We start from the raw sequence: 21559 nt of genomic DNA on the forward strand, positions 1-21559 counted from the left end.
TTACAACTGTCCTGCAAGTAAAATATATTCTTTTTTCGAGAAAAAGAGCGTTTCTTCGTCCCATGACGGAGCCGTTGAGCAAAAGAGGGTCGACCTGCTGTCTTAGTCGCCGATACGCCTGAATATGAGATTCTTATCGATCACTTTATGTTGCAGGAATAGAAAACACAACAGCCCTTGACCATTTATCTTTACTGCGTTCCTTCGTATTATACCTTTTACCCTTCATGTAATTGGTCTGCTTTATTTCACTTGCCTTTTAATGATTCTAAAACAGTGACTATTATTAAAAACTTTACCAATGTATACACTACTACCATGTTTTCTTTTAAAAACCTTTATTGTGAAAATTTCATTATACAAATACGAGCCTATAACCACGTGGGCCTGCCACGGAGCAAACTGTAATCGTATATGATGAATAGACATTTACACTGTAGAGGAACGTAACGGGCGGGCCATTAGGTTGCAAAAACTAAGGTGTCTAACAGTTACGGAATCGGTGGACGTACATTTTATAATTAAAATACGACAGGGCCAGTTACAATAAAATTATCTAGATATACATTTGCGGGCAAGTACCATGGGTGACGTTAATTCGAATTTTCAACAGTACAGTAATCAATAACACATCAGAACTTAATATCAATAGGGATGTCGAAATATTCAATCAATTCTCGTCCCCGCCCGCCATGTGCTTCAAAACTGCATACGTATCTCGTGATTTCAAGGTTCTGCAACCAGTACACAACAAGGAGTTACGAGTCCCATTTATTCCGGCGCCATTTTGGGCGAGGACGGGCAGGTCCAGGATATAGTCAAAATGTCTCTACCAACCATCGACTATGATGATGTTCATATGCTGTATTTATTAGAGTAACACTCATCTGCCCACATGAAATTAATTTACCACAATCTAAACATGTCATTTTAATCTTTCCAAAGTTCTTCTAAATATTTGGGACCGTTTCCCTTGCCTCTGAAGCTCTCAGTGCCACTTCTTTGATGAATGTACTAGCAGGTCAGGGGTTCTCCTCCAAATCTCTCTTTTATGCAGCACTATAATTAATTGGTGCCACCTCTCCATATGACGATGCATGGTATAGTTACCACAACTATATATTTTTTCGGTTCCTCTGGAGAGTTCATCGTGGCAGATGAAGCGTGTAACATACCGGGCATTTACCTTTTTTTGCATGTACAGGAAAGGAAAAAAAAATCGAGCGTTCGAGTTCTTAGGTGTCCCAGGGCCATTTTAGTGGACCAGGCCCAAATCCAAAGAACAGCTATCTCACAGGCTAATGGGGCGACCCACGCCGAGTTTCAGCATTGTAGGATGACCACACAAGTACAGCAACTTGCTAGACATCACCTCGGTGCCATCCGGATCTCGGCGCCCCACTGCAGATGAAGTGCCTCTCAACTATGAAACCACCATGGTGACATCCGGATCTTGGCGCGTTGTGCTGCCTTCGGCCTATTCGCACATCGGTCCGCTACTGACGCCATCTCACAGGCTAATGGGGTGACCCACGCCGAGTTTCAGCATTGTAGGATGACCACACCAACTTGCTAGACATCACCTCGGTGCCATCCAAATCTTGGCATCTCAACGCCTAGTGGTATCTTCCATACAGAAAATATTGTTACGCTGCCTTTGGCCCCATTCGCACATCAGTCCGCAACTTAGACATCACCTCGATGCCATCCGGATCTTGGCATCTCAGCGCCTTGTGGTGTCAGTCAGAAAATATTGTTGCGCTGCCTTTGGCCCCATTCGCACATCAGTCCGCTACTGACACCATCTCACAGGCCAATAGGGCGCCCCACGCCGACTTTTACCATTGTACGATGGCCACACCAGTGGCACAACTTCCTAGACATCACCTCGGTGCCATCCGAATCTTGGCATCTCAACGCCTAGTGGTATCTTCCATACAGAAAATCTTGTTACGCTACCTTTGGCCCCATTCGCACATCGGTCCGCAACTTAGACATCACCTCGGTGCCATCCGGATCTTGGCATCTCAGCGCCTTGTGGTGTATTCTCTTCAGAAAATATTGTTGAGCTGCCTTTGCCCCATTCGCACATCCGTCCGCAACTTACACATCACCTCGGTGCCATCCGGATCTTGGCATCTCAGCGCCTTGTGGTGTCTTCTACTCCGAAAATATAGTAGAAAATATTGTTGCGCTGCCTTTGGCCCCATTCACACATCAGTCCGCTACTGACACCATCTCACAGGCCAACAGGGCGCCCCACGCCGACTTTTACCATTGTACGATGGCCACACCAGTGCCACAACTTGCTAGACACCACCTCGGTGCCATCCGGATCTTGGCATCTCAGCGCCTTGTGGTGTCTTCAAATCAGAAAATATTGTTGCGCTGCCTTTGGCCCCATTCGCACATCGGTCCGCTACTGACGCCATCTCACAGGCCAACGGGGCGCCCCACGCCGACTTTCAACATTGTAGGATGGCCACAGAAGTGCGACAACTTACTAGACACCACCTCGGTGCCATCCGGATCTTGGCGCGTTGTGCTGCCTTCGACCTATTCGCACATCGGTCCGCTACTGACGCAAACTCACAGGCCAACGGGGCGCCCCACGCCGACTTTCAGCATTGTAGGATGGCCACACCAGTGCGGCAACTTACTAGACACCACCTCGGTGCCATCCGGATCTTGGCGCGTTGTGCTGCCTTCGGCCTATTCGCACATCGGTCCGCTACTGACGCAAACTCACAGGCCAACGGGGCGCCCCATGCCGACTTTCAGCATTGTTGGATGGCCACACCAGTGCGACAACTTACTAGACACCACCTCGGTGCCATCCGGATCTTGGCGCGTTGTGCTGCCTTCGGCCTATTCGCACATCGGTCCGCTACTGACGCAAACTCACAGGCCAACGGGGCGCCCCACGCCGACTTTCAGCATTGTAGGATGGCCACACCAGTGCTGCAACTTGCTGGACACCACCTCGGTGCCATCCAGATCTTGGCGCGTTGTGTTGCCTTCGGCCTATTCGCACATCGGTCCGCTACTGACGCCGCCTCACGTGCCAACGTATTTTCTCCTAATTTTACACCCTATGCCGCATAACAGGTCATGTGACTTGTTTATAAAACTTTTCATTGGTTCATTTTACTTTTGGTTTCCTAATGATGGAAGGCTTGATCATGTGACCTAAAAACAACACTTTTCATAGGATGAAAACTTTTTTTTTTCCCCAAACGATGAAAGCCCCACCTTGTTTCTGGATGTTTCAGACTGAAGCTGGCGTCAGCATGAAAGCACCACCATCTCGTAGCTCAGTCGTGGTCATTCCGCGAGCAATCATGGCAGCCGCTCCCCACCAGAAGCCTGCAGGAGTCGGAGCCCCCAAAACTTTTGATGAATTCTCAAGGCGGAGGGGACGCTTTCGAGAATGAGGTCCAAGACCTAGCAGACAAGCGTCCGATTTCCAAGGTGTCCCAGGGCCATTTCAGTGGACCAGGCCCAAAAAGGAAACAGCCTGCCGCCATTTTGAGAGTCCTGTGACAGCCGCCTATCGCTGCACCGCAAGAGTGGGCGCAACTCAGCTGAATTGCGGCTTTTGACACAGTGGACCAAAAACGGACGGAATGGCAACTGAAACGGTAAAGGGGCGCCCCACTACAACAGATGACACTCCACCTGGAGAGGCCCGTTCACGCCGCCTCCCCCGGGGCGCTCCACGCCGTTATTCGGAGCAGCATTGTAGGATACCAAAACCAGTGCGGCAACTTACTGGACATCACCTTGGTGCCATCGTTCTGCTGCCTTGGAACTATTCGCGCAACAGTTTGCTACTGATGACCCACCCCCCGCGACGCCCCATGCCGTTATTTGCTGGGTGGCAACTTACTAGACATCACTTTCGTGTCATCTAGATTTCAACGCGTTCTGCTGCCTTGGAACTATTCGCACAACAGTTTGCTACTGATGACCCACCCCCCGCGACGCCCCACGCCGGAAATCTGGACGTTGTGCTGCGTTGGGACTATTCGCACAGCCGACCGCTACTTCGTTGTTTTTCCCTAAAAATGTTTATATGTTATTACTATTTTTGTTTTCTTGTATATATTTATAAATTATTAAAGTTTTATAATCTTACTACTTTGTCGGAGTGCTATATATTTTTAATGTGACACATAATTGTAAAAACTTTGATGTACAAACAGTCATCCCTGGAATCTTCCGCTTCAGGCTCGGTCCCCTCCCCAATCACAATACAGGATGGTTTTCAGATAATAGCAACGCTTCTGCTGTGACGAATCTCATCGAGTGTGGGCCTTGATCTACTATAACTCCTTTGAAGAGGGGTGATTCTTTACAGCTGTGGCCATAAACTACATTTGCAGGGCTAGCTGATACCCTAGGACCAGCCTGGACAATCGGACACAGAGGAAAAGGAGTGTCAGAGGGTGCGGTAGTGAATAGGGCGAAAGGGAGGTGTCGGGCGGGCACAGGGTGTGATTCTCAGGGAACAGCAGCGCAGATGGGGGAGGTTTATTACCCATGCATAAGACAGAGAGCGGGGGTGACCACTGCCTGGGGGAGATGTTTGCGAGGGTGGGGAGCCATGCTAAGGATCGACAGCGTGCAGAGAGTGGGTCTGGTCAAGGCATCTAAAATGGCTGCCGTGCACGACAAAAGTGTGGCATTTGAAAAAAGACAAGATGGCGCAGACAATGTTTTTCAACACTTCCTGATTTCCTTCGAATCGAACGTTAACAGACGTTGGGGCATATTACCAAAGTTAAGCGATATTTATCCCTAACGATGCTTAGCAACGATTTTTTTACCGTCAGAAATTATCGCAGATAAACCTTGCTATTATCAAGGTTTATCGGAAATACGATAAAAAACGACCGCAATGCATTAATATCGCTGAAAACTCAGCGATATTCATGCATTACCGAGCTAATGCTCTTAGCCATGTTATCCACCTCCCATTGGATAACATGGCTAAGAACTGCTCAGGGCAGGTGGTAGCTTTTAGAGATATTCGCCCTTATCTCGAATATTTCCAAAAGTTGATAATAGGAGATAGCGATGTTAGCGACTGTTTCCAGTCGCTAACATCTTGGCATGCCCACTTTGCATGTCATTAGTGATAAATATCACTCACATGCAAAGTGGGGCCCAAGATGGTCGCTATCTTCTACTAGCCGTCGCTAACTGGTGTTAGCAACAGCTAGGTAATACACATATAATTTTATCTCCGCGAAGCGGAGCGCTGTTACAGATATATATCTTGTTTCTGAACGTTAATTTCTCAAAATGCACTGAAGCACATATATTGAGACCTAGCAAAGGCACATCGGGCTACCAGTCCCTACAATTTTGCCAAGTTTCGTGCAAATCCATTCAGCTGTTCGATCCTACCGAGAGACAAGATGGCGGCCGCTACGGACTGTTTGGAATGTTTACAGACACCGGAGAGCCAATCAGCTTCGCTTCGCAAAGCTCCGTAACGCGAAAAGTACGCGAAGCGGTGCGCTGTTACAGATATATACCTTTTTTTGAACGTTAATTTCTCAAAATCCACTGGAGCACATATATTGAGATCTAGCAAAGGCACATCGGGCTACCAGTCCCTACAATTTTGCCAAGTTTCGTGCAAATCCATTCAGCTGTTCGATTATTATTATTTTTATTTTTTTTTGCCCCGCGGGGCCCTTTTAAAACCTCCACATCAAACCTAGGGGGTGAGCGACAATGTACTATGCCCCCTTATGGTCATTTGCCCCTTCGCTTCGGCCTCCTCTTGTCTCTCGATCCTACCGAGAGACAAGATGGCGGCCGCTACGGACTGTTTGGAATGTTGACAGACGCCGGAGAACCAATCAGCTTCGCTTCACAAAGCTCCGTTGCGCGAAAAGTCCGCGAACCAGAGTGCTGCCCGGTCCGCTGTTACAGATATATATCTTTTTTTAAACGTTAATTTCTCAAAATCCACTGGAGCACATATATTGAGACCTACAAAAGGCACATCGGGCTACCAGTCCCTACAATTTTGCCAAGTTTCGTGCAAATCCATTCAGCCGTTCGGGCTAAAAGTGAGGCCAACCGCCCTATGGAAAACTCAATGTTAAAAACACGTTTTGGGACCCCCCTTTTTTCTCGGCCCCCACTGGACGAACCCCCCCCAAATTTTCAAGGGCTGCTCAGAAACAAAATGTTCCATTTTCCTGAAAATTTCAGCCAATTCCGACCACAAACGCCAAAGTTATTAGACATAGAATTTTCAAAAAACCCATAGAGAAAAAATCCTAACTATATATACCTACTGGCGACCGCCAGTAGGTAATCTATATATCTATATATATCTATATATATATATATATAGATATATATATATATATATATTACCTACTGGCGGTCGCCAGTAGGTATATATAGTTAGGATTTTTTCTCTATGGGATTTTTGAAAATTCTATGTCGAATAACTTTGGCGTTTGAGGACGGAATTGGCTGAAATTTTCAGGAAAATGGAACATTTTGTTTCTGAGCAGCCCCTAAAAATATGGGGGGGTTTCGTCAAGGGGGGGCCGAAAAAAAGGGGGGTCCCAAAACGCGTTTTTCCCATGCAATTTTCCATAGGGCGGTTGGACTCACTTTTAGCTCGAACGGCTGAATGGATTTCCACGAAACTTGGCAAAATTGTAGATATTGTTTGCCCGATGTGCCTTTGCTAGGTCTCAATATATGTGCTCCAGTGGATTTTGATAAATTAACGTTCAAAAAAATATATATATCTGTAACAGCGCTCCGGTTAGCGCCCCGGTTCGCGTACCTGACGCGTAACGGAACTTCGCGAAGTGAAGCTGATTGGCTCTCTGGTGTCTGTCAACATTCTAAACAGTCCGGAGCGGTCGCCATCTTGTCTCTCGGTAGGATCGAGAGACAAGAGGTGAAGAAAAACGAAGGGGGAAATTAATGAAAGGGGGCAAGGTAGACCCCTCCTGACCCCCTAGGATTGATGAGGGGGCTATTAAAGGGTCCCGCGGGGCAAAAAATAAAAAAAATGTTTTTTCGTTTTTTCGCAGTAGAGGCGCTACCCGGTACGCGAACCGGGTAGCTAACCGGTAGCGTAACGGGAGTCCGCCATCTTGTGTTTCGGTCGAATTTAATCACAAGATGGAGGAAAAACAATGTGGGAAATGGGTATAAGGGGGCACGTGAGACGTATCCTGACCCCCTAGGTTTTCTGAGGGTGGCAGAGGAGGCCCATATATGCGAAAAAAAAAACACATTTTTTTCAAATGTTCGCGCGGTTAGCGTCCGGTTCGCGTACCGGGTAGCGTTCTGGATAGCGTAACAAGGGGAAAACCAAGGGAAACAGTAAATAATATATTTAGAGTGCTTTGAGGTAGGGTAGCTCTGAATAGAGCTGTTGTGTTGTGTGGGTGATGAAAGTACCAACATGTAGGTACCAATGAAGAGTCTAAAATTCAGTGTACACCGTCTCCTCTGTAGATGTCTTGCATGTTCTAATATGAAATCCATAACATTGTCTGTCAGGAAAGCAGAAACAGATCCTTTGAGCACTCCCTGAGCACATAGTAATATTAAAATGTTGAATCTTTAACCGTTAGTCTGACTTTTTAAAATAATTACTCTACTATTATATCTTATATTTGGAAAAAAAAATAATGTCTCAAACAATTTTTAATTTATAAATAACATTTTATTTATGTTAAATTTAAAAATTGTTGGAAATTTCGAGTAATAGTTCATCTGGAATTTCTTCATCTTTATTTTCATGAATTGTCTCTTTTTTATCAAAATTGTCCATGCATTCTAAAAGTTGTTTGTCCACAGCCTCATTATAAAAATCATCTATGTCCTGTTGAATTTCTGATTGAAGTTTGGCTTCCTGAGCTTCTTTATCCATAATTACTGTTAAGGTAGCATAAAAAGAGAGAGAGAGAAAGAGAGTTTAAGTTAGAAACTTCTACATTTTTATTTTTTAATTAACGTGTACAACATAGTTCTGAGATTTTAACAGTGAATTTATGTTTGGACAGTGTATGGTACAAGGCAGGAAGTAGAAATATAAAGTACAGCATGTGATGAACTCTAACTCAAACCATGACTACAACAGAGAAGCCTAAGTCAATCCATAACTATAACTGAGGGACAGTAAATAACTACCAGAAAACGTTTTAATAAAAATAACTTTAGGTGCACAACATATTTCCCCTTAGAAACTCTAAGTCAAACCATGTCTAACTCAAACCATGACTACAGCAGAGAAGCCTAAGTCAATCTATAACTATAACTGAGGGACAGTAAATAACTAACAGAAAACGTTTTTATAAAATTAACTTTAGATGCACAACATATCTCCTCATAGAGACTATTAACTCACCTTTACAAAAGTGTCTAAGGTTTTGCCAGGAAATGCTCTTTAAATGTGCCTCAGGGAGTTCCAGTCAAAATGGCTGTCATTCCCTCTTATTTTTCATATATATTCATGTACCAAACCAATCAAATGACAGCACATAAAAGTACAACTTGAAAGTTATGTTATCATTGGTTGAAAATGTCAACTCTTTCCAATGTGTTTTTGTCATGTAATTTACCTAAGGATATTTAGACAGGGCTAGAGCCTGAATGGCTCGATGGAATTCATTCAAATTTGGGGAAATGGTAGGGACTGGTATGCATTAGGAACTATTTCAAATTTGGTGAAAGTGTCTGCAGTGCTTTCTTTGTAAATTAACTTCCCACCTTTTTTTAACTGCGTTTGCCGTTGCGCGCCCCGGTTCTCGGACCGGGAAGCTAACCGATAGCGTAACGGGAGTCCGCCATCTTGTGTTTCGGATGAATTTAGACACAAGATGGAGGATAAAGAATGTTGGGAAAGGGTATAAGGGGGCACGGGAGATGTATCCTGACCCCCTAGGTTTTCTAAGGGCGGCTGAGGAGGCTCATATATGTCGAAAAAGAAAAAAAAAAATTGAATTTTTCGCGAGGTTAGCTGCCGGTACGCGAACCGGGTAGCGAACCGGGAAGTGAACAAAAGTGAAAATTAGTGAAAAAAGGTACATTTGAAATTTTAAAAGAGTAATCATAGGTAAGGTAGCTCTGAAAAGAGCTTTTGGGTTCTGTGTAAGTTCTAGGTACTTATAAGTAGGTACCAATACATAGTCTTAAATTCAGGATGAAAATTCTGTTCCCCTCATCTGAGAAATGAACTCCATCTCCTCTGTAGATATCTTGCATGTAGTAACGCAAGTTATTGTTGTAGATGGAGCCCATTCCATGGTCTCTCATGTAAGCTGAAACAGACTTATTTACATGCTTCCTCGATTTCTCAATTTGTGGACAAAATTGGTTGGACCACCTCCATATCTGTCTTTGGCATATATTTGAATAAACCAAGGCAGTTTGAGGAAAAAGTGCCATTAATTGCTCAAAGGTGTCCTTTAAAAGCATTTCCAGACCTACCCCAGTCAAAGTGCCCAAGTCATTTCCTCCACAGTGCACAATTAACAGGTCAGGGTTTGGCAAATGCAAAAAGGTTTTCACCAATGGTATCAATTGGTGACATCTTAATCCTCTGTGGCCAATCCAGTTGATTTCCACATTTTGTAAATTGAGGTTGTGTAAATTTCTGTTATCAGCATACCTTTGAGCCCAGTGGATGTAACTATGTCCAACAATCCAGACAGAAAACATGGTGAGAGAAGGTTCTGCTGCAGTCAGATGAAGTGTGGGAATGAAATGGCAGTTGAAACAGTAGGAGTTTGTAATGAAAAAAACTGTGGAGTTTCAGTGCTAATGATTCAGTAGCAGTGATTGGTGGATTTTGATTGCTGAACACAGAAAGTTAGGGTGCATGGATGAGTTGTTTGAAAGATGTAATTTGAGTGGTCAAGAAAAAATCATTTTATGAAAGATTGCACTGGATATGCAGGTGTACTGAGAGTTCAGAGTTCAATTGAAACATTGTTGTGTGAACTTGTAAACATGAGAGGTCTTTCAGGAGGTGGTTGCTATGGAAAAAAGGCAGAAAGGGCAGAGGGGGGAAGGGTGTTGATTTGAAAAAAGTGAGGGAAGAGTTTTGATTGGGTGACATGAGAGATATGTATGATGAATTACAGCATTTCTGTGCCTTTGTTGGTTGCAGCCTCTGGAATGCATACCCTTTGCTCTGCTAAAGAAAAATTGGTGTGTGTCTGAGACTGTTTTGAAACTCAAAAATTATTTGCTAAGGTGAGAAAAGATTCATTTAATTTAGATAGAGAATAGTATGCTTTAGGGAGAAAATTATGAAGAAAGTTGTGTATTTAAAATGTTGCTTTGTATCAAGTGTTTTACAAATAGATTTTGTTTCTTTGAGTTTCATAGCCATGTTAAAAGTGACGCAAAAGTGGTGTAAGGGCCTTAAAAATACGCTTTGATGTGTGTTAGGGCATTTTAAGTCCCTTCCCCATGAATCTGTGTGAATAATTTGCTTACTTAATGTGTTTAAAAACGTTTCTTGAAGTCAATTAGGTTTCTTGATATGTGCTGCTAGAGTTTCATAGCCAGCATGGGACATATTTAGAAGGACTTTGAGCCACTTTCACGTTATTTTCCCCATGTTAAAGGTGACGCTAAAGTGATGAAAGGGCCTTGTAAATACACTCTCATGTTTGAGCCATTTTCATGTTATTTTCCCTATGTTAAAAGTGACGCAAAAGTGGTGCAAGGGCCTTGTAAAATATGCCCTCATGTGTGTTAGGGCATTTTAAGTCACTTCACCATGAATCTAGGTGAATAATTTGCTTACTTGATGTGTTTAAGAACGTTTCTTGAAATCATTTAGGTTTCTTGATATGTACTGCTAGAGTTTCATAGCCTGCTTGGGGCATATTTACAAGGCCTTTGAGTCACTTTCACGTCATTTTCCCCATGTTAATAGTGACGCAAAAGTGGTGCAAGGGCCTAGTAAATACGCCCCCATGTCTGTTAGGGCATTTTAAGTCACTTCACCATGAATCTGGGTGAATAATTTGGTTACTTGATGTGTTTAAGAACGTTTCTTGAAATCATTTAGGTTACTTGATATGTACTGATAGAGTTTCATAGTCAGCATGGGCCATATTTACAAGGCCTTTGAGCCATGTTCACGTTATTTTCCCCATGTTAAAAGTGACTTTAAAGGTGGTGCAAGGTCCTTGTAAATACGCCCTCATGAGTGCTTTGCAAATTTAAGTCATTTCCCCGTGGTGCAAGGTCCTTGTAAATACGCCCCCATGTGTGCTTGGCAAATTTAAGTACTGTCAGGGTGTGCTTGTACATAGGAGCTGTGTTGTGTTTTCAAATTATGACCAGAAAATCGTTTTTTAAAAAAAAAGAAATGCTTTTTACATTTATGAGAAGGTCAAAATGGTGTCTGCTTCTTTAAATAAATATTTCACTTTCCACCATGAATATGGGAGAATAATTTCCTTGTTTGTCGGTTTAAAAACACGTTTCTTGAAGTCATTAAGGTTTCACAATATGTTCTGCAAGAGTTTCATAGTCAACATGGGGGCAAATTTACAAAGCTTATGAGCCACATTCACGTTATTTTTCCCACGTTAAAAGTGACTTTAAAGGTGGTGCAAGAACCTTGTAAATAAGCCCTCATGAGTGCTTGGTAAATTTAAGTCATTTCTCCGTGGTGCAAGGCTCTTGCAAATACGCCCGCATGTGTGCTTGGCAAATTTAAGTACTGACAGGGTGTACTTGTACATAGGAGTTGTGCTGTGTTTTCAAATTATGACATGAAAATGGTTCATAAAGAAAAGGAATGGTTTTTACATTTATGACAATGACAAAAAGGTGTCTGCTTCTTTAAATAAATATCAAGGGAGGTGAGTAATGTACATTGCTCTGTTGCATACAGTCCTCATCTTCTGCGTACTCTTGGATATGCTAGACTACATCTGCACAATGAGATACCTAAGCTGAGGAAATACAGGTGATGTGATTGTGAAATGAGCAAAAATATTTGCACGTTTTTCAATTATATCACCTGTGTTTCCTAACATTCCGAATCACATTGTGCAGATGAGGTTTAGGCCTGTCCAGGGAGACAGAGGAGGTCTGGCCTTTGTTCAAGAGTGCAGTGGACATGACTCACTTCGTTGGCAGGCCTGCACATGTATTATCTCCTCTGTTCTCTTCAACAAGCCTAAATTTCATCTGCAACCCTGAGTAGGCCTCACCTCAAACAAACCTCTGAATAGGCCATACCTTATCGGCATTCTGAACCAATCATTTAAAATGTTAGGGGCAGATTTATGATGGCCGTGCGCCTCTTTTGCGCCGCCGTTGTGTCACTTTTGTGACGCAGCGGCGGTGCAAAAGATGCACCATGTTGCAAGATAGGCCTCACTTCATCTGCAACAAGATACCGTCAGCTTAAAATGTATATATTTAGGACTGTGTACGGGGCATGGAGAAGCTGAGGCTTCTGTAAGTGTCAAAGTTGTTGCATACAGTGCTCATCTTCTGGGTACTCTTTGATATGCCAGACTACATCTGCACAATGAGATACCTAAGCTGAGGAAATACAGGTGATGTGATTGTGAAATGAGCAAAAAAAAATTGCACGTTTTTCAATTACTTCACCTGTGTTTCCTAACATTACGAATCACATTGTGCAGGTGAGGTTTAGGCCTGTCCAGGGAGACAGAGGAGGTCTGGCCTTTGTTCAAGAGTGCAGTGGACATGACTCACTTCGTTGGTAGGCCTGCACATGTATTATCTCCTCTGTTCTCTTCAACAAGCCTAAATTTCATCTGCAACCCTGAGTAGGCCTCACCTCAAATAAACCTCTGAATAGGCCATACCTTATCGGCATTCTGAAACAATCATTTAAAATGTTAGGGGCAGATTTATGATGGCCGTGCGCCTCTTTTGCGCCGCCGTTGCGTCACTTTTGTGACGCAGCGGCGGTGCAAAAGATGCACCATGTTGCAAGATAGGCCTCACTTCATCTGCAACAAGATACCGTCAGCTTAAAATGTATATATTTAGGACTGTGTAGGGGGCATGGAGAAGCTGAGGCTTCTGTAAGTGTCAAAGTTGTTGCATACAGTGCTCATCTTCTGTGTACTCTTTGATATGCTAGACTACATCTGCACAATGAGATACCTAAGCTGAGGAAATACAGGTGATGTGATTGTGAAATGAGCAAAAATATTTGCACGTTTTTCAATTATATCACCTGTGTTTCCTAACATTACGAATCACACTGTGCAGATGAGGTTTAGGCCTGTCCAGGGAGACAGAGGAGGTCTGGCCTTTGTTCAAGAGTGCAGTGGACATGACTCACTTCGTTGGTAGGCCTGCACATGTATTATCTCCTCTGTTCTCTTCAACAAGCCTAAATTTCATCTGCAACCCTGAGTAGGCCTCACCTCAAACAAACCTCTGAATAGGCCATACCTTATCGGCATTCTGAACCAATCATTTAAAATGTTTGGGGCAGATTTATGATGGCCGTGCGCCTCTTTTGCGCCGCCGTTGCGTCACTTTTGTGACGCAGCGGCGGTGCAAAAGATGCACCATGTTGCAAGATAGGCCTCACTTCATCTGCAACAAGATACCGTCAGCTTAAAATGTATATATTTAGGACTGTGTAGGGGGCATGGAGAAGCTGAGGCTTCTGTAAGTGTCAAAGTTGTTGCATACAGTGCTCATCTTCTGCATACTCTTTGATATGCTAGACTACATCTGCACAATGAGATACCTAAGCAAAGGAAACACAGGTGATGTGATTGTGAAATGAGCAAAAAAAATTGCACGTTTTTCAATTACATCACCTGTGTTTCCTAACATTACAGATCACATTGTGCAGATGAGGTTTAGGCCTGTTCAGGGAGACAGAGGAGGTCTGGCCTTTGTTCAAGAGTGCAGTGGACATGACTCACTTCATTGGTAGGCCTGCACATGTATTATCTCCTCTGTACTCTTCAACAAGCCTAAATTTCATCTGCAACCCTGAGTAGGCCTCACCTCAAACAAACATCTGAATAGGCCACACCTTATCGGACTCCTGAACCAATCATTTAAAATGTTAGGGGCAGATTTATGATGGCCGTGCGCCTCTTTTGCGCCGCCGTTGCGTCACTTTTGTGACGCAGCGGTGGCGCGAAAGATGCGCTATGTTACGACATATTTACAACTTGATGCATCTAGGCAGATGCGTTACGCTGTAAAGTCCTGTGCCACATGAAACCTGCGTCAGGTTTCATGTGGGCGTTTTGTTGCAGGGTGGGCGTTCACTTGCATGAAAGCCCTGTAAAACTAACACAGTGAAATTTACAAGATTTCACTGAGTCAGCTTTATGGCATTGCTGAATCAAATCCTTACGCCTGTTTGAAACAGGCATAAGGAGTGATGCACCATGCAATGTGTGGCTTGCCACTGTGCATTGCAGTAGTCATGTCGCGCTTGCGACGTGATTTCTGCAATGCGCCGCTTTTGCGGTACAGATGCGTGACGCATCTGTGCTGTTTTTGACCCATGGTGCTCCGCATTGTAAATGCGGCACACCATGGGTGGCAGAGCAGCGGCGCACGTTAACTGGTGCATCCCTGGGGATGCGCCAGTTAACATAAATCTGCCTCTTTACATTTAAGTATGAGCAGGGGACACAGAGTCGGTGAGGCTTATCCAAGGTTAACAAGAGATGAGTCCTGTTCACTGAAAACTTGGACATAGGCCTCACCTCCTCAGCATCGCTGGACATGGCTAAATAATATCTGCAAAATGTTACTCTTGTTAAACAATTTTACTATTATAGTCTCTGAGATTTGTCTCTTACTCCGCAACATCTCATTGTTGTTCTCTTTCTTTAAAGATAACGACAACATCAACTATGAGTGATAATGAGCAATCTGTTGATCTCGATCTTATCATTGAACTTGTCATTGAAACATCAGTGGAAGTAGATACCTTGGATGATTTAAATCCTGTGGATGATGAAGAATATGATGAGGTTGCCGATTTGTCAGAATTGTATGACATAGGGTGGGAAGCTGACCTGCTCGAGCCTATGGAACTATAAAGACTTATTTTTAAAAGTTACTGGAAATGAAAAGTAACCATGTTAACCGTTTTATTTAAAATTAAATACAACTTCAAAAATAGCTTGTGTGAAGTGTCTTTAATAAAATAGTGAAATATGCTAATAAAATTAGTTCAGATTCACATATAAAAGAGCACAGGTCAAATGTAGAAGCATTCCATTTCTTTGCTACTATTTGTGAGTTTTAAATTTGTCAATGCACTAAGAATTATTGTATGTAGAATTGATAACTAGTGTGTTAATTTTTTGATGACTGTTATTGATTTACTGTTTGGTAATAGTGGTTAATACTTTTTTTAAAAATGTTTACCACAGATTCAACTGAAGACCTTTTGAAAAATTCAAAAATGCCCTCAAGGCAAAGAAAAAGAAAAGAAGCAAAGCGACTTACACCCCACCTTGGTAAACCTTTGCAGCAGTCCTCTACAATAAAAACTTGTCAAGTCACCAGAAAAACTCCGGGTAAGACAACAAAATCTTTTTTAAGAAACATTTGCAGACGAAAAAGTATCACTACAGAACATGTTTTAGTCCAGAAGAAGAGAGGCAATTTAAATGGGAAGGAAAGGCCACTCAAAAATGTTACTGCTAGAGCAGGAGATAACTCTGTGCATGGTAGTAGAAGGAAAAATCTGTTTAGGGACATTCGTAGACGAATGTTCCGCAACAGGATAATTGGCAATTTGTTAAAAAATATTAAGAAAGGTCAACAGAAAGTGGCTTTTTATAAGAGAAAAAAAAATGTAGAGAAAATTATTGATCAGGCTTTTGAAATTAAGCGAAAGTTATTTCTTTTGATAATCAATAGAATTAGGAAACTAAGCAAGGCAATTTATGATTTGTGAAGTTTTTTCTGGAGAATGGATGCATAGTACAAGTTGTGAGGCATTTTTTAATGAGGAGAGTTATTTTCAGGATCATGATTTGGTGCATGCAGTTGACACCAGTGGTCGAGCATATGAGGTGAAAGATGGTTGTCCGGTTGAAAAAGAAAAACTTGTGTCAACAGAGGCAGAAGAGGTGTTAGGTGATGAAGTTTTAGGGAGACGTGCTAAGGGTCCAGTGTACACCTGGAAGTGTAGTAGTATTTGCAGTGTGCGACAGGATTCCATCAATTTGCTTTGTGATTTTGTACGGACATTTAATAAGAAAAGTTTAAAACAGAAAATGAAGTTGTTGCAGGAATTAGATCCATGCAGAGTGAGAGAAGTGACAGGTTTGCATGGTCATTCACTGGCTTGTCTTTCCAGGAGAGTATGCCAGAGTGTTTTTCATCATTTCAGGATGCTAGCAGTCCATCATAATAAAGTGAGGAAATTAGTGAGAATGTTGTATTTTGCTAAGAGTCCAGCAATTAAGCTTAAACAATTAAGCAGTGCTCTTTTGCATGGTTCTGATGTAGATGTGAAGAATATTTGTGAAGAAATTGAGTTTTGTTACTTTGCAAGTAAAGAGGAGAATGTTGAAATTGACCCAGAAGAAGAAGGTAATGTGGAAGAGAGTGTACAGGTTTCCAGTACAGATAATTTTCAGAAGGAAATTGCCACGTTTCAGGTGAAATCAAGTGAGAGGCCTAATTTCACTTGTGTGTGTTGTCGACGCACTTACTATAGGAATCAGACTAAGTTAGTGGATTTATATGCAAAAAGTGTAAGGGAAAATAATAGTGAATGGAAGGATTTTGCAACATACTTGATGGTAGAAAATTGTTTTGATTTGGGATCGGATCAACGTGTGTGTACTTATTGTTGTAACAAATTAAATCAAAACCGGATGCCTGCTAGAGCGGTTCATAATAATCTGGAATTGGTTGACATTCCTTGAAGGATTTAAATACTTATGAATCTATTTTGATTCAAAGTGTCCATCCCTTTCAGGCTATTGTACGAATGGAGCCAAAGACAGGGAAATTGCCTTCATCAGATTTACAGAGAGGATTAAAGGGAAGAGTTGTTTATTTGCCTCTAGATTTGAAGAAAAACATTAATACAATTGGAGTAGAGAAAGTGGAAGAGGAACCTCTGGTTATCTTAGTTAATGGGGTTCCGACAAAGAGTAAGAAAATCTGGCGAGATTTAGTGGATGTTAGGAAAGTCAAAAAGGCAACATTGTATTTGATGAAAAACAATGAGTACTACAAGAATGTATGTGTTGCAGAAGAGGAAGTAAGTGAAGAAGAGGACAGCGATTTGTGTGCTGGACAAATTGAGAAAGTAGAAGCCTCTAAAAATGAAGAAATATATGAACATTATAGTGTTCATCCTTTGCATTCCAAGGAAGTCATGGGGAATGCTATTGAGTTGTTTCAAATGAAACAAGCCAAAGGGAGTCCCATTAGTGTTTGGGAGGAAAGTTTGGAAGCTCGGTGTTTCCCACAGCTATTTCCAACAGGTCAAGGAGGAAGATATGATGAGCGACCTGATCAAATTCCTGCTTCTGAATACCGGACTTTACGATTGTATGCAGAAGATCCTAGGTTTCGTCAATGCATTCCCTATTTGTTCCATCTACTGTTTGAAAGTGATCTGTCTGGAGTGTCATATGCAGTGAACCACATTTTGAAAAGTGGTGTACAGATGCAAAATATCTCGGCAAGGGACTTTATGGATAAAGTCAATGTGCAAGACAGTATTTTGGATTCTCACCTGATTAATCTCATGGCATGTCAGCGTGGCACTAATGAGTACTGGTACCGTCGTCATGGTGATTTAAAATGTATGCTGAGGAACCTATGAACTCTCACATGGTTCCTCACTCTCAGCTGTGCCGAGTATGGCTGGGAAGACTTACTTGAATTTCTATGAGAGGCAAATGGAAACATTGAAAATATCGAATTCAAGACACCCGGAGAACTGTGCTCTTTGGATCCAGTGAATGTATGCAGGTACTTCAATCATAGATTTGAAGCTATGATGTCTTTCATCATGAACAAGAAAAATCCACCTCTTGGAGAGGTGTTGGATTTCTTCTGGAGAAAGGAGTATCAAGCAAGAGTTGCTCCTCATATACATATGCTGCTATGGATCAAAGATGCACCCAAATTTGGAACAGATCCGGATGACTTAGTGATGAGTTTCATAGAACAGTATTCTACATGTGCTGTTCCAAAGACAAAGGAAGACAAAAGCCTAAGAGAACAAGTTTTACGCTTTCAAAGCCATCGTTGTGGAAAGTATTGTCGTCGTAAATTCAGAAACAAGGACAAGTTCTACACAAAATGACGTTTCAGCTTTCCACGACCGGTGATTTCTAAAGGAAGAGTGAACAGTTTGATGTCTTCGCTGCGACATAATGTGACAAGGAAATCACCCAAACATACATACAATTTGAAAAGAAACGAAGAGTCCAAGTACATCAACGACTACAACCCAGTGATTTTGTCCATGTGGAATGCTAACATGGATATACAGTTTGTGGCTGATAACTGTATGACTGTGGCTCGGTATGTGACATCTTACATCACAAAAAAAGAAAAGACAGAATTGAAGGATATGTGGGAGGACATTTCCCATGAAAAGAGCCTCAGTAAGAAGTTGTACAGTTTCAGTCTGAAGATGTTGTCGCATCGAGAAATCGGAGCTTACGAATGTTCTGACCGGTTATCTTCAGCAAGTCTCTATGCCAAATCTAGGAGTATCATTTGGGCGAGTCTTGGTCTTGCTGCAACGCGTAATCGAGTTCTGAAACCTGTACGGGAAATTGAGTATTTGGAGGAAAAGGAGCCAAACAGTACAGATATTTTGAAGACCAACATGTTGGATACATATTATCCAAATAGAAGCAGTCACCTCGAGAATGTTTGTCTGTATGAGGTTCGACAAAATTACATATTCAAGAGGAACATCAAAGAAGATATTGATAAAGGAGTGTATGCTGTAATTGGAAGTGAGGGATGGCTGGTCAAGCAAAGAAAATGTCAATTGGTAAATCATCGAAAATTGAGTGGCGAATCTCCTGAAAGAAAAGAGTTTTTCTATTTAGCTCTTTTGCAACTTTTCAAGCCTTGGCGTGCAGAAGAGGAACTGCTTGGAGATTTCCTCTGTTACGAAGACTCTTTCAATGCAGCCAAGGAGACCATAGAATGTCCTGTTTTTCCAAAATATCTAGAAATGTTGAATGCGGAAATCGAGCAGGAAGCATCAATTGCATCCGAGATTGCTAGAGACAGTTCTCAGGACAGTCATAGTTCTGTTTCATTGAGTCAGGATCCACTAGGAGGACCAGTTATCGAAAATGAAGCTGCCACTGCCATGATTGAAGTGGAAAGAGCCATGGCACATGCTCAGGAGGATGCGGTTAACTTAGAAGATTTGGAAAGACAACTCAACGTTGAGCAGAGGAAAATATATGACGAAGTTACCAACCAAATTGATCATGGATTAAGTCATGAGAAGAAAGAGTGCTTATGTACGTCGTTGAAGCCTGTCCGACTGTACGTGAGTGGAGAAGCAGGAACTGGAAAAAGTTTCCTCATTAAAGCAATTTCATGTTATTTGCAGAAAAGGACTGAGTCATCGCTGTTTTGTGTTGTCACCGCTCCAACTGGACTGGCAGCACATAACATTAAAGGTATTACTTTGCATCGTCTACTGATGCTGCCAGTGGAGCATGATAACAAATTACAATACCACAAGTTATCTGGAAATGCTTGTTGTGAAGTTTCAAGAGTCTTGAGGAAAATGAAACTTCTTATCATTGACGAAGTAGGCATGGTTTCCAATGTCATGCTTGCCTTTGTGCATTTGAGAATGCAAGAAGTTCTTAAAACAGAGTATGATGTGTTATTTGGTGGCAAAACACATCATTATTTTCGGGGATCTTCTGCAGCTGACACCAGTGAAAGGACAACCAGTGTTTAAACTACTTACACATGAAGACACCTGGAAGTGCCTAGGGAGCATTGGCAACGTTAATATATGGTTAAACTTCAATTATGCTGAACTGCGTGAAAATATGCGTCAAGCGAAGGATGAAGATTACAAGAATATTCTACAAGAAGTTAGAATCGGAAAAGTGACCGAGCATGGGAAAGAAGCTTTACATGCACGATTACTGTCAAATTTGTATCCAGAAGAAGACGTTCTGCCAGAGAATATTTTTCGGAAAATTACTGAGAAGAAATCTGGAATATGTTTGATGCCAACTCTTGCAGAATGTGCCATCTTCAACAACAAAATGTTGAATTTAGAAAACCAAGAGATTGTGAAACTGGAAGCTATTGACAGAATAGAACATATGGGAGCATCAGTTATTTTGTCTGAGAATTTGAAATCTAAATTGGATTCATTGGAGAAGACTATATCTAAAACTGCTGGTTTTGAAAAGACTCTGAATGTGTGCTTAAATTGCCGTATCATTTTGAGAAGGAATTTACATGTTGAAAGAGGTCTGGTAAATGGATCAATGGGTAATGTTGTTGATTTTGAGAAATACAGAAATAGAGATGGAATTGAATTTTTTAAAATTAAATTTGATGGCATTGAGGAAGTACAGCTAATTGGTCGTTGCTCTGCTAGGTTTTTGCTTGTAAAAGACTTATATGTTCGCCGTAAGCAGTTTCCTGTTTGCTTGGCATATGCGGTGACAATCCATAAATCGCAAGGTTTAAGTGTAGACAGTGCATTGGTGAACATTGGCAGTCCTGTGTTCAAGGAGGGTATGGCATATGTGGCATTGTCACGAGTCAGAACTTTATCGGGATTGTACTTGATTGAGTGTGATGTCACAAACATTTGTGCGGATCTAGATTGTGTTAAAGAATAAAATAGGTTAAGAAGAGAGTATGCGCCACATTTGCCTCAATATCCTTTCTTTGAGAAACGTGTGGTAGGCCGGAAACGAAGAAATGTGACCAGTAGTAGGGAGGTTGTAGCAAAAAGACGAAAAGTCGATGAACCCGAAATTATAAGCAGAAAGAAAATGGATTCTGTTGAAGATATTGTTGGTTTTCAATTTGAAAATAGTTCTGGTGTCAACTGCTATGCTAATGTAGTGGTTAATGTTTTTTTTTGTTTTTTTTAATCCTCATTTGCCGTCTTGCCGCCCATAACTTCGTACTTATCCGCCACTGGGCTGTTACTGTCTATTAGGCTGGTCTAGAGTTATGGGGCGTAGACAACACATATTTTTGGTTCTGGTCTCCTCTCAACTGTCCTTCTTGACCACCCGACCCAAGATGTGTATCTTCCACCATCTCTATTCCTCGTACTCGGATGATCCATATACCAGCTAGACAGGCACGGGCTTAATCATCGGACTTTTAACATAAATATAACTTTAACCAAAATTTAGCAGGAAGGGTATCCAAAACCCTCTATTTCTTTTAGAGCGATCTAACATATCAAGCTTAGCCATGTATCTCATGGCTAAGATCCAGTCCAATAAAGTAGGACTGAGTGGTGAGACCCATAATTTACATATCTCTCGGCGTGCTAATAACATAGCATAAAAAATAA

The sequence above is a fragment of the Lissotriton helveticus genome, chromosome 6, assembly GCF_964261635.1.
Source record: "Lissotriton helveticus chromosome 6, aLisHel1.1, whole genome shotgun sequence".
Classification (NCBI taxonomy): Eukaryota; Metazoa; Chordata; class Amphibia; order Caudata; family Salamandridae; genus Lissotriton; species Lissotriton helveticus.